This window comes from Hyaena hyaena, unplaced genomic scaffold (genome assembly GCF_003009895.1).
Source record: "Hyaena hyaena isolate Hyena2069 unplaced genomic scaffold, ASM300989v1 scaffold_171, whole genome shotgun sequence".
In the NCBI taxonomy this organism is placed as follows: domain Eukaryota; kingdom Metazoa; phylum Chordata; class Mammalia; order Carnivora; family Hyaenidae; genus Hyaena; species Hyaena hyaena.
Window position 1 is genome coordinate 1,491,699 of NW_024080803.1, and position 11,812 is coordinate 1,503,510.

General features: G+C 45.1%; 1 protein-coding gene across 3 annotated transcripts in view; it reads right to left on the reverse strand.

Moving 5' to 3' along the window:
• ARHGAP32 (Rho GTPase activating protein 32) overlaps nt 1-165 on the reverse strand; it is a 308,055-nt gene extending 307,890 nt beyond the window's left edge. For all 3 annotated transcript variants that reach the window (XM_039240249.1, XM_039240248.1, XM_039240252.1), the window contains exon 1: nt 136-165. The gene's annotated coding sequence lies outside the window, so the exon portion shown is untranslated. The remainder of the gene's footprint in view (nt 1-135) is intronic.
• Nucleotides 166-11,812: the final 11,647 nt, after the last annotated feature.

An 11,812-nucleotide genomic window follows, 5' to 3' on the forward strand; every position in this document is an offset into this window, starting at 1 on the left:
TAAGAACATTCGATCCGGAACCTTTACTTTAAAAAAGAATTTATTCTAAAAAGGAAAGCAAGGCCCCCGCAGCTTTCCCTGCGGCGCCTGCCCACGTCACCGGAGCCCCCGGCCCTCCCGCAGCCCCCGCCTTACCGAGCCCCGCGGCCCCGCCGCGCCGCCGCGGCGTCGCTGCGCCCCGCTCGCCGCTCCGTGTCTGCCCTCCGCGGGCGCCGGGCCCGACGCCCTCCTCCTCCTCCTCCTCGCCGCTGCCGCCGCCGCCGCCGCCGAGCACCGCCCGCGCCGCCGAGCCTAGCGCCTAGCCGCCGAGGGCAGCCGCGGGGGCTCGGCCGGGCGCCCCCCGCGCCAGCGCCTCATCCCGCCTCGCCGCCCCGTCAGGCTCGGGGGCGGGGACGCCCGGCTCCGGGCCGCGGCCTCAGAGACCCCACCTCCGACACGCACCGCGCTCGCCCTCCCCGGGCGGAGTCGGCCCCGGGGACGCGGTCCTGCGGTGGCCGAGCCCCCCACCCCGACGCCTTCGGGCCGCCCCCGCCCCGTTCGCCGGCGCGCGCCCAGCCAGAGCCCGCCGCCGGCCCAGCCTCCGCCTCCTCCGCTCCGCCTCCTCCTGCACCCGCGACGCCCGCAGCGGGGAGAAGAGGCGCGCCGCCGCGGCCGCGGGCACGAGCACGCGCGAGGAGGGCGGGCGGAGCGCGCGCGCGGCCGAGGGCGGCGGGGGCGCGCCCAGGCCTCGCCTGCTGTTGTCCCGGGAGCGCACGTGCACTGCGGGGGGGGGCGGTGAGGGGCGCGTGGCTCGCTTTCCCCGGGGCCGCGAGGGCCGGCGGGGAGCTCGAAGGGAGCTGAGATGCTTGCTGCCTTAGGGATTCGGGCGTAGTCTGATGCCTCGGCTTCTGCATTGTGCTGCGGTGCAAAAATAAAAAACCTGCGGCAGCAGCAGCAACACCAGGAAGAGACATCCTGCGAGACTACGGCAGTGGCTCCTCTCCACTCCCAACCGACCCCTGAATACTGTCACAGCTCCGGGGAGGAGAGGGGGGCGTTGCCACGAGTCAGGAAGATCCGCGTGGCTCCAGCTCTTGCGCATTTGGGTCCAAAACCAACTCGCATCGGTTATTATTTGGAATCGGAGGCCTGAAAGTTCCTTCAGTTGGTTTCTTCATTCAGAGTTATGGACCAGAAGATGGGAAGTGGCATGGCAGAGGAGAGGAAGGACAAGCGAGGGTGAAAGTAGCAAACCTGAAGGTGCGTGGCTAGACTGAAAAGCGGTTTGGGAGCAAGTGAAGGAGCTCCCAGGGAACCCCCTGCCTGTGGACGGCACTACCCTTGGTTCTTCCCCTATTCCTTTTGTTCAGCCTCCAGAGACTGAGCAGCGCTTCCACCTGCAATAACCATCTGTGTAACAGAATAGATCTTGACATGCCACCGTTCTATTTTCATTGTTTTATATATGTACCTTTCACACCTGATTCATGTGGTATCTAAATGCTGTGGGGGGAGGCGGTTAACGCACATAATACAACTTTTAGTCTTCAAATCTACAGATGCCAAATATACTGCATCATCTAATGTCACTGCAGTGATTTGGGGCCACTCAGCATTTAGTCATTTCAGTGGGTGTCATTGAATATAAAATGCGGCCTTGACCACACTTAGAATTTCAAGGGCATGTACATGAAACAGGATTTCAACACATCATGGGGAGAAATTAGGGAGTGAACACCTTCAGTAATCCCACACTTGCCAGCTTCAGTATAACAAAGTTTCTTTAGAGACCGAGATTCTGGATATTTCCCAGCAGAGAACAAGATCAGGGGTAGAATGAGAAGTTTACATAGAGGACAAACTCGGATAGGAACCTATCTATGAAGAAGAAGCCTACTTCAAATAAATTGGATCCAGGTATCGTAGCCATCTGCTGGAGACAGATACACTTAGGGTCGTAAATCTTAATGGGTCCTTCCTAAGTGCAAGAGAAACAGCAAGGTAAATCATGAAAACTGGGGACCTTGATTTCAATGCCAACCCATAATTTGAAAATTACTCTTCCTCCAAACTGCAACGGCTCCAGGGGGTCACCTTTGGGCCACAGGGAGCCATTTCTGAAGAGAGGGACATGTATGCAGAGAGGAATTCAGTAGATTGTATTGTTCCCAAGATTGGTTAGCATTAAGCATAAAACCTCTTGCGATGTCAAAAGGAAGCCAGTACTGGACATTACTGGCATGGGAAGCAAGTTTTGCCCAAGGCTCCAGTCTCTTGCCTACTCTCAACCACAGTAATGGCATTCTGCATTCCTTTTGAAAATCTTCACGTCCCGTAGTTTTGCCATCACATCCCAAAATTCATCTGCAGTGGCTGAATGTTCAATGGTTTATGCCCAAACAGTGGAAAAGGTAAACAATACAGAATGGAGCTAGGATTTATGCATATGTTGGATGACACAGATATTTTATGTCAGAGTCTCAAAGCATTTTGGTAACTTCCCATTGTTGCTATTTTTTTTATAATTTTCTTTTTTTTATATTTTTATTTATTTCTAGGAGAGGGAGAGAGACAGCATGAGCAGGGGAGGGTCAGAGAGAGAGGGAGACACAGACTCTGAAACAGGCTCCAGGCTCTGAGCTGGCAGTCAGCACAGAGCCCGACGCGGGGCTCAAACCCACGAACCGCGAGATCATGACCTAAGCGAAAGTCAGACGCTCAACCGACTAAGCCACCCAGGCGCCCCAGGTGTTAACTTCTTTATTTTTATTTTTATTTATTTTTATTATTTTTTAAAAATTTTTAATGTTTTTTATTTATTTCTAGGAGAGAGAGAGACAGCGTGAGCAGGGGAGGGTCAGAGAGAGAGGGAGTCACAGACTCTGAAACAGGCTCCAGGCTCTGAGCTGGCAGTCAGCACAGAGCCCGACGCGGGGCTCAAACCCACGAACCGCGAGATCATGACCTAAGCGAAAGTCAGACGCTCAACCGACTAAGCCACCCAGGCGCCCCGCCATTGTTGCTATTATATCTAGTTCAGAGAAAGAACAAATGGATTCCATATGTGTATACCAAATGTCAGAGGTGTTTGAGCAAGCTCGAGGGTGCTGATGCTCCTTACTCTCATTCTGAGTCAGCACTCCCTCTCCTTGGAAAGAAGCAACCAAATATCCTATGAATAATAGTTGTTATTGCTAAACCTGCAGATAAACCGAAGGTTGTTATTTCTGGGCACCTCTGCAGCCATCTGAACTTTGCTTTTCAGATGTTTGCAACCAATTACCTCTGTCCTAATAACACTCTTGGTGATTCAATGTATCTAACCCAAAAATTGCAACATTCCCTAAAAGAGAAAAAGTCTGCCTGGCTGTAAAATAATGTTAAGTATCTGCATTTGTTATGGTTTGATTCAATACTCCCAGGGTGAGGGGCAAGAGAGGGGGAAAAGAATAAGGCTAACCCCCCTTCCTCTGAAGCTGTTGGAGGCCTCAGCCTGGCACTGTCATCTTCCAGACAGTAGCATCTGGGCTCACTCCTGACATCTCTGATCTGTTGCACTGCAGTCCCCTCCAGGCACTGAAGCAGCGTCATGGTGCAGACAAATAGAGCCAGCGAGGAGGGCAGCCACACGGACGCCTGCAACACTCACCTAACCTTGAGTTTCAGAGAGAGCCTGGGAATTGAGCAATGGAGAGAGGGGAGGTTTATTCATCTCCAAATTGAATGCTCAACAGCTGGCTTTAGAAACATGAGTTGCTGAAAGTGGGCCAGGTTTAATAGAGAATTTCCCCAAAGTGACATTTGACATTACCTTGTTTATTTTTTTTCCTGACCCAGGGGCCAGCTCCGTAAAGCGTCCCGTAAAACAGGACAACAAAATAGATTTTTAAAAAGATGCGGGGCGCCTGGGTGGCTTAGTCGGTTAAGCGTCCGACTTTCGCTTAGGTCATGATCTCGCGGTTCGTGGGTTCGAGCCCCGCGTCGGGCTCTGTGCTGACTGCCAGCTCAGAGCCTGGAGCCTGTTTCAGTCTGTGACTCCCTCTCTCTCTGACCCTCCCCTGCTCACGCTGTCTCTTTCTCTCCTAGAAATAAATAAAACATTTAAAAAAAAAAAAAGATGCGTTCCCTGCGTTGCATTCTCCTGGCTAATACCGACGCCCATGGAGTAGCCTCTTGTAAACTTGGAGCCCTTTACAACAAAAAGCTACTATTGTGGAACATTTTCGAAAGGGTTCAGCAGTCCTCTTTCCTGGGCTGTGACACATCCCTGAGGGCATGCATTGAAACAATAAACTTTCTTTCTCCTGTCCTCTGCTGGTCACATTTTGGTTCACATCAGCCTCTATCACAATAATTTAGGACTTTGGGTTGTTTTCCCACCAAGATTTCTGTTTTCAATCTTTAAACCTTTACACCAGCTATACCTCTACATGCCTGCTCTGAATCATTCAGCCTGATGGTAGCTCCTTTGCTGTCTCTTCCGGGATTCTATTTTTTGGCTGCCCTACAGCTCTGACCTTGGGCCTTTTCTGTTCTCTTTCTTTAAATGTTTTTTGTTTTTTTTTTTTTTTCTAGGAGAGAGAGAGAGAGACAGCGACAGCGTGAGCAGGGGAGGGTCAGAGAGAGAGGGAGTCACAGACTCTGAAACAGGCTCCAGGCTCTGAGCTGGCAGTCAGCACAGAGCCCGACGCGGGGCTCGAACCCGCTAACCGCGAGATCATGACATAAGTGAAACTCGGACGCTTAACCGACTAAGCCACCCAGGGGCGCCTTTTCTGTTCTCTTTCTATACTCCTTCCCAGGGCAGTCTCCTCCAGTCATTGGCTTTAAAAAGCCTCCATCCTCCGATGTATATCTTTAACCCCAACCTCTTCCCTGCACTTCAGACTCTTGTACCCAGCTGCCTCCATGGCATTCCCATTTGGGTATCTCAAACTTAATGTGCCCAAAACAGAACTCTTCATTTTCTATGTATTAAAAACAAAACTCAAAATTGCTTCCTTCAAGCCTCTCCCATCTCAAGACAAAAACCTCTCTTTCTCTCAAGGCTGCTTTCATTTTAGCAGCAAATCCTTCCAGTTCTGCCTTCAAAACATATACTGAACTTCAATCTCTTCTGTTCCTCTTAACCACTAACACCCACATCTGCGTCCCCATAATCTCTCGCTTGGGTGAGTAACTGGTCTCCTGCTTCCATCCTTTCCCCTCCATGGGCTAGCCTCAACTTAGCAACCTGAGTATTTCTTTTCAAATATTAGTAAGATAATATCATACTCCCTGCCCGAAACTCTCCAGTGCTCTATTCTTCTAATCACACTACAATAAACTCCAAACCCTTGCAAGTCCCCTCTTTAGTCCCAATGCACTTCACCAGTCTTGTCTTCTTTTCTTTTTTTTTTTTTAAAGTAACTTCTACACCCGACATGGGGCTCGACCTTATAACCCCTAGATCAACAGTCACACTCTCTATGGACTGAGCCCCACCAGTCTTGTCTCCTTAACATTCACTTTGCCAGCTAGGAGGCCAGCCTCCAGCTGCTCCTTAAACCATTCAGGGCCACTTCGCTTCTTTTAAATCTACCTTTTTGGGGCACCTGGGTGGCTCAGTAGGTTAAGCATCCAATTCTAGATTTTGGCTCAGGTCATGATCTCCTGGTTTGTGAGATGAAGCCCCACATTGGGCTTTGCGCTGACAGTGTGGAGCTTGCTTGGGATTCTGTCTCTCTTCCCCTCCCCCACTCTCTCATGCTGTCTCTCTCTCTCTCTCTCTCTCTCTCAAAATAAATAAATAAACTTAAAAAATCAATTCATTAAACTTTGCAACTACTGTAAAATAGGTTTACCTTCCCTGTACCCTTACTTTGCTCTTTATGTTCTTTTTTTTTGGACACAGAAGTGATCATCCCCATGATTATGTTTTGTAATTGGTTACCTATTTGCCTCTCTTAGTAAAATGAGAGCTCCACGAAGCCAGGTCCTTTGTTTTTCACCACTGTATTCACATTGCCAAATAAATGAATAAATTCTGTACTGCTCGAATACATAATCTGTATGCCCACTTATTCTCTGTTGTTTTATGGATGTATCTTTATACTCGTTACAAGTGCAGACAGCTGCAAATTATAAAATTATGTAATTGGCAAATTACTGCAAATCAAATCGAAACAAATTATATTGAAAATCTAAGAAAATATCAAGATTCAGCAGTGAGGGGTACATATGGAATGTGTAATTTAATACTATAAGGCAAAACCATACTCTAACCTTGTACTAGGCTTTGATGTGTTTAAGTTAAAGGCACAGAAAACTAAACCCAAGTTATATGAAATGTCTTCTCGTTCCCCACAAAAATAATCACCATCTGGGAAAGAAATGTGTTAAATTTTAGCAGATGCTAGTTCTTCCTTTCATTTTTCTATCTTGTCCCACTCCGTAACCTTCAGTAAGTTAATGACATTTCCATGTTCCTGTCTGTGAAATGGGCCTGCTTCCTTTGTTCTTTAGTTTGGGTGTATCATAAAAGTAGAATAATTTAATTATTATGAAAAAGCTTTGAAAAGAAAGGAAATTTGGAAATTAACGGTGGTTATAATGCCTCCCAAACTTCTTTGCATAATATTTTGAAAACGAGGCAGAAATAAATCTAATTTTTTTTGAGACAGAGCAAGACAAAGCATGAGTGGGGGAGGGGCAGAGAGAGAGGGAGACACGGAATCTGAAACAGGCTCCAGGCTCTGAGCTGTCAGCACAGAACCCAATGCGGGGCTCAAACCCACGAACCGCGAGATCATGACCTGAGCCAAAGTCGGACACTTAATCGACTGAGCCACCCAGGCGCCCCTGATTTTGAAATAACTCTAAAGACTTAACGAATATCACTCCACATCACTTCTCGACCTTTTGGCTAAGATCAAGTGAAAATCGCTCCACATTTCTAAAATGATCAGAAAAACTGTTCAGAGGTACCAAAGCAAGCCGCTGTCTGAGCTCTACACTTGGCATCGTCCTGAGCAATAGAGATTCCATTTTATAGTCAGATGTGAACTTAGACCAGGAAATAAAAGGAATCACAACGAAATGTAAGCTGTTGAATAAAGTATTGATTCTGCTTCTTAGCAAGCAAAGTCATGTAGAGGCTCATGAAAGAATTAACAAAGAGGCAACTATAACACTGATATATATGAGATCCTTGAGGGGCAACAAAATGTTTGGAAGGGGGACTTTTTGAAGCTGTATTTCCCCAGCAAACATGCTGCTTTATTTAAAACGCGTGTTTAATTGAGGTGGCTTGGAGGAAACTGAATCTCCTATTGGTGGCTGTGCAGTGGGGAGGGTGGTGAGATGTTGCTACTCCTCATGAGAACACACACACACACACACACACACACACGCACACACCATTTCACTGTAAACACATTGAGTGCTATGTACCCCTCCCTCAGAGCTCTGCTTGAATCAGCACTCTACTCAGCTGCTTGGGGATGCTCCCAACCCGAGAGCCTTTTATTAGATCTAAAGAACTGAAACCAGTGTTGAGGAAGCGCATGGGAAAGTGACTTGAGAAAGAGAGAGATCAAAGAGAGGTCATTCAACTCCAAGGCTGCTTCTTTCCCAGGGTGCTCCCTGCAATTCCCCTCCCACGACTTTGTCTTTTATGGCTTCTGGTTTCCAGAACTTAATGCATCTCAGAAGGTCTAAAACATCTGTGTTTTCCTGCTGTATTCAAAATTCATGTTGGCTGAGAATTTACCTATGATTCTGAAATTTAGATGCTGGGTTTCCTGGGCAACTTGAGAAGAACTGTAGTAGATAATCCAATGTGCCATTTAATTATTTTTTTTTAAATCACATGCACTTGGCCTTGGCAGTTATTTTGTATTTAACTTGAAGTATGGGCAGTCCCTGGACATAATGGGGGGTTAGGGGTCATAATATAGCTGACAAAACAATAAAACTACCCTATCAAAATATTATTCCCCTGGTCCCCACTCAATTTTTTCTCTTATGTATTTCATGATGAAAACAAACGACAGCACTCCTCAGAGTGGTATAAAAGCCTAGTCTCAAGCAGAGCTGATAACAGACTCAGACTTACTAGTTCACTCCTTTTCTGGGTCATGATCTAATTTAAAAAGTATTTCTCTTTAGTTCTTGATGGATTTTAACCAAAAAGCAACAGCAACCGTTTTCCTCATGACTACAGAATACTTTGTTGAAGATTACTGCAGTAGTAAGAGAAAAAAAATCAAGCAGCTGAGAAAATTATAGTTAAGGTTATTCAGAGTCATCTATGCTTTGTAGAACACATTTCAATTAAGGACCCAACACTTTATCAACAAATATGAGGTGGTATTAACTTTCAGAGAAATTGAGACATAGAGATTCAAATTCTTTTTTAATTTTTTAAATGTTTATTTTTGAAAGAGAGAAAGAGAAAGCATGAGTGGGGGCAGGGGTAGAGAGAGAGGGAGACACAGAATCCGAAGCAGGCTCCAGGCTCTGCAGAGCCTGACGCGGGGCTTGAACTCAGGAACTGAAAGATCATGACCTGAGCCAAAGTTGGATGCTTAACTGACTGAGCCATGCAGGTGCCCTCAGAGATCCAAATTCTGGCTGCAATTCAACCTGTACTTTATTATCTTTTTCTTTTCATGAAAGGTATCTCCTTTTTAATAAATATGAGTTGATGGCCAGGTCATACAAAATTGGACAAGAATGTTATTTAAGGATAAATTAACTGTATGTTGCTGGAGAAAGCCCATCCAAACAGAAAAGTCCCATTTCCCCCTCTTCCTTTCCCCTCTACTCCTGGAGGGGAGAATAGTGGTCCCTAACTGGACCTGGCGCTGGTAGCCGTGACTCTTCCCACATCCATAAAGAGACAGCATCAAAAGCAAATCCACCTTCACGAACTAGGTCTTAAGCTAAGCTCTTGTATATTGATTAGCCAAATCATTCTCATTTCACATACCTAGTCTTTACTCAGTTTTTTTTAATGTTTATTTATTTTTGAGAGAGAGAGAAAAAGAGAGCATGCATGCAAGCAGGACACAGAGAGAGAGGGAGACAGGATCCAAAGCAGGCTCTGCACTGACAGTCGGGTCCAACACAGGTCTTGAACTCAGGAACTACGAGATCATGACCTGAACTGATTAAGTGGGACACTTAACTGACTGAGCCACCCACGTGCCCCCTTACTCAGTTTTTTGATGGGCAAGTAAGCCTCAATAAGAGAGCAACTGTTCCATTTCTATCCATTCCATAATTACTAACCCTGTTTCTGGGCTAGTTCTCCTATCCTACAGAACCCCAAATCCTCTGGTGCCATTTGTGTTTTTTCTGTTTGTTTGGTTTTTGTATTTTTGTTTTTTGGGGCGTTTGTTTTTTGTTTTTTGTTTTTTTTGTATGAACAACAAACCTCCTCAATATCACCTGGTTACGACAATGCATCCTTTTACAAGGAAAACAAAGTCAACTTCCCTGGAACATATCAGGAAATTTTGGCTCTTCCTTTTACCAAGGGAGAAGGATAACTCTAAGGAGATGACTAACTCTCGCTCGGAAGCACCCTTTCTAATTAAGTCCTCATCTATGTGGTACCAGGCTGGAGGCTGGAGAGTACGCAAAGAAAAGTGAGCCGAGAGTCCCCTCCATTTCTCAGTACTTAGAGTTTAAGATAGATCAAATCAGCAAAGGTTAATCTATGGGTACACAGACATCAAACAGCTGTGCAAACATTGGACAGATGCATAAATTAAATACAAAAGTAAATACAGTATTTACATTAAGTAAAAGTCATGCAGCTGCTGTTATTATTCTCTGCTGAAGCTCAGAAGGGAAGGAGGTACATTGGGCTAAACAGATTGTATTTTTCTGTCGGAGATGGTGTCAGCAGGAAGGAGTGGAAAGGTCACACATGGCCAGAGGAACAAAGACAAGCTGTTACATAAACTGTTGTCTGCTGATGCGCGACCTCTAAACTTGGTCTTCAGGCTGAAGTGACTTTGTTTCTCAGAAATTACTTTTATATGTCAGACTATGCTTTCAGGAAACCGTGTCAGTAACTAATTTTAAAGTGTCAGAGTGGCCAGCAATAGCTGAAGCCCAATGAGGTGACCTGAACGATTCACTAAGAACTGTCCTACCTCAGAGAAAATCTTGCTATTCTACATGTGTCCAGGGTGAAATGAAAGGAACCACACGGTAGCTTAATGCCATTGGAAAGTCTGCATGCTAGCCCGGCAGCATGGAAATTTCCTGTCTTCTCTATGGAGGAACTCTGGGATGCAACACAGCTTTATTTAGCCTGGATTCCTATACTCGACACCTGGAACATAGGAGACATGAATGATTGATGAATTCCTAAGCTGCTCACGAATCTCTCCTTACTTTAGGAAGCAGAAAGCAGTATGGCATGTTGTGCTTATTTTAAATAAAAATAGGGTGTTTTTTTAAAATTCAGAAACATTATTTGTAGTGTTCTATATTTGAAAAAATAAAGACTCCGAAACAGATAAAGTAATACAAGCTCATTGTTTAAAAATCAGAAATTAGGGGCGCCTGGGTGGCTTAGTCGGTTAAGCATCCGACTTTCGCTTGGGTCATGATCTTGCGGTTCGTGGGTTCGAGCCCCGCGTTGGGCTCTGTGCTGACTGCCAGCTCAGAGCCTGGAGCCTGTTTCAGTCTGTGACTCCCTCTCTCTCTGACCCTCCCCTGCTCACGCTGTCTCTCTCTCTCTCCTAGAAATAAATAAAACATTAAAAAAAAATTTTTTTTAAATCAGAAATGGCAGGGGCGCCTGGGTGGCTCAGTCAGTTAAGCGTCTGACTTCAACTCAGGTCATGATTTCAACAGTTCATAAGTTCAAGCACCGCATCAGGCTTTGTGCTGACAGCTTGGAGCCTGGAGCCTGCTTCAGATTCTGTCTCTCTCTCTCTCTGTCTCTTCCCTATTCGCACACTGTCTCTCTCTCTCAAAAGTAAATTAACGTTAGATAAATAAGTTAATACATAAAAATCAGAAACGGCAGTAAAACGAAAAAAAAAACCCACAGTAATCCTACAATTGAGAGATAATTACTGCTAATGCTCTGGTATATATCTCCTATATATCTTTCTAAAAATGTACATACATATATATATAATCTTTAACATAAACAGGACCATATTGAAACTAATGTGTGCCATATGCTTTTTCCCTTAACAAATTTTTTTCATTTTCTGTGTTAATAAATATTTATCTACATCATTTTCATATGATCATATGTCCATGCCATACTTCTTTTCATATTCTCCTATTGTTGGACATTTCTAATGCTGTAAGGTTTTTTTGCTCTAGTTAGTGATAGCTGGTGGCTTACTCTTGCTGCTAAATACGTGTGCATATCATGAACCTGGAAGAATCAGAAGTCTTTTTTTACCTCCAAACTGATACCTAGAATTCCATGCTCAGTGCCTTGATCCTTTGGCTTAAGGATTCTGTTTAGTTAAAAAGCGAGCCCCCCCAACAGTAGTGTTCTTTAAACGCTATCTAACATTGATTTCTCATTTTTCCTTGGGAAGTCCCGAGAGGGTCTCAAAGATTGGTTCTATGCTCAAGCTTTCAAACCAGAAAAGTTCCAAAGTCCACACATATTCTGGTAGAACTGTTATACTTTTATAATTGACTAAAATCCTTGAACAGTTGGAAACACAGATAATGCTATCTGGTACTAATTACTGCCTAAATTTAGTTTATTAGGAGAAACACATTCAGCCTTAGCTTATTCCCTCAGTACCTGATTCAGATACTCATTAATTTTACTCTCATGTTTCTTGTATTTTATATTTTATTT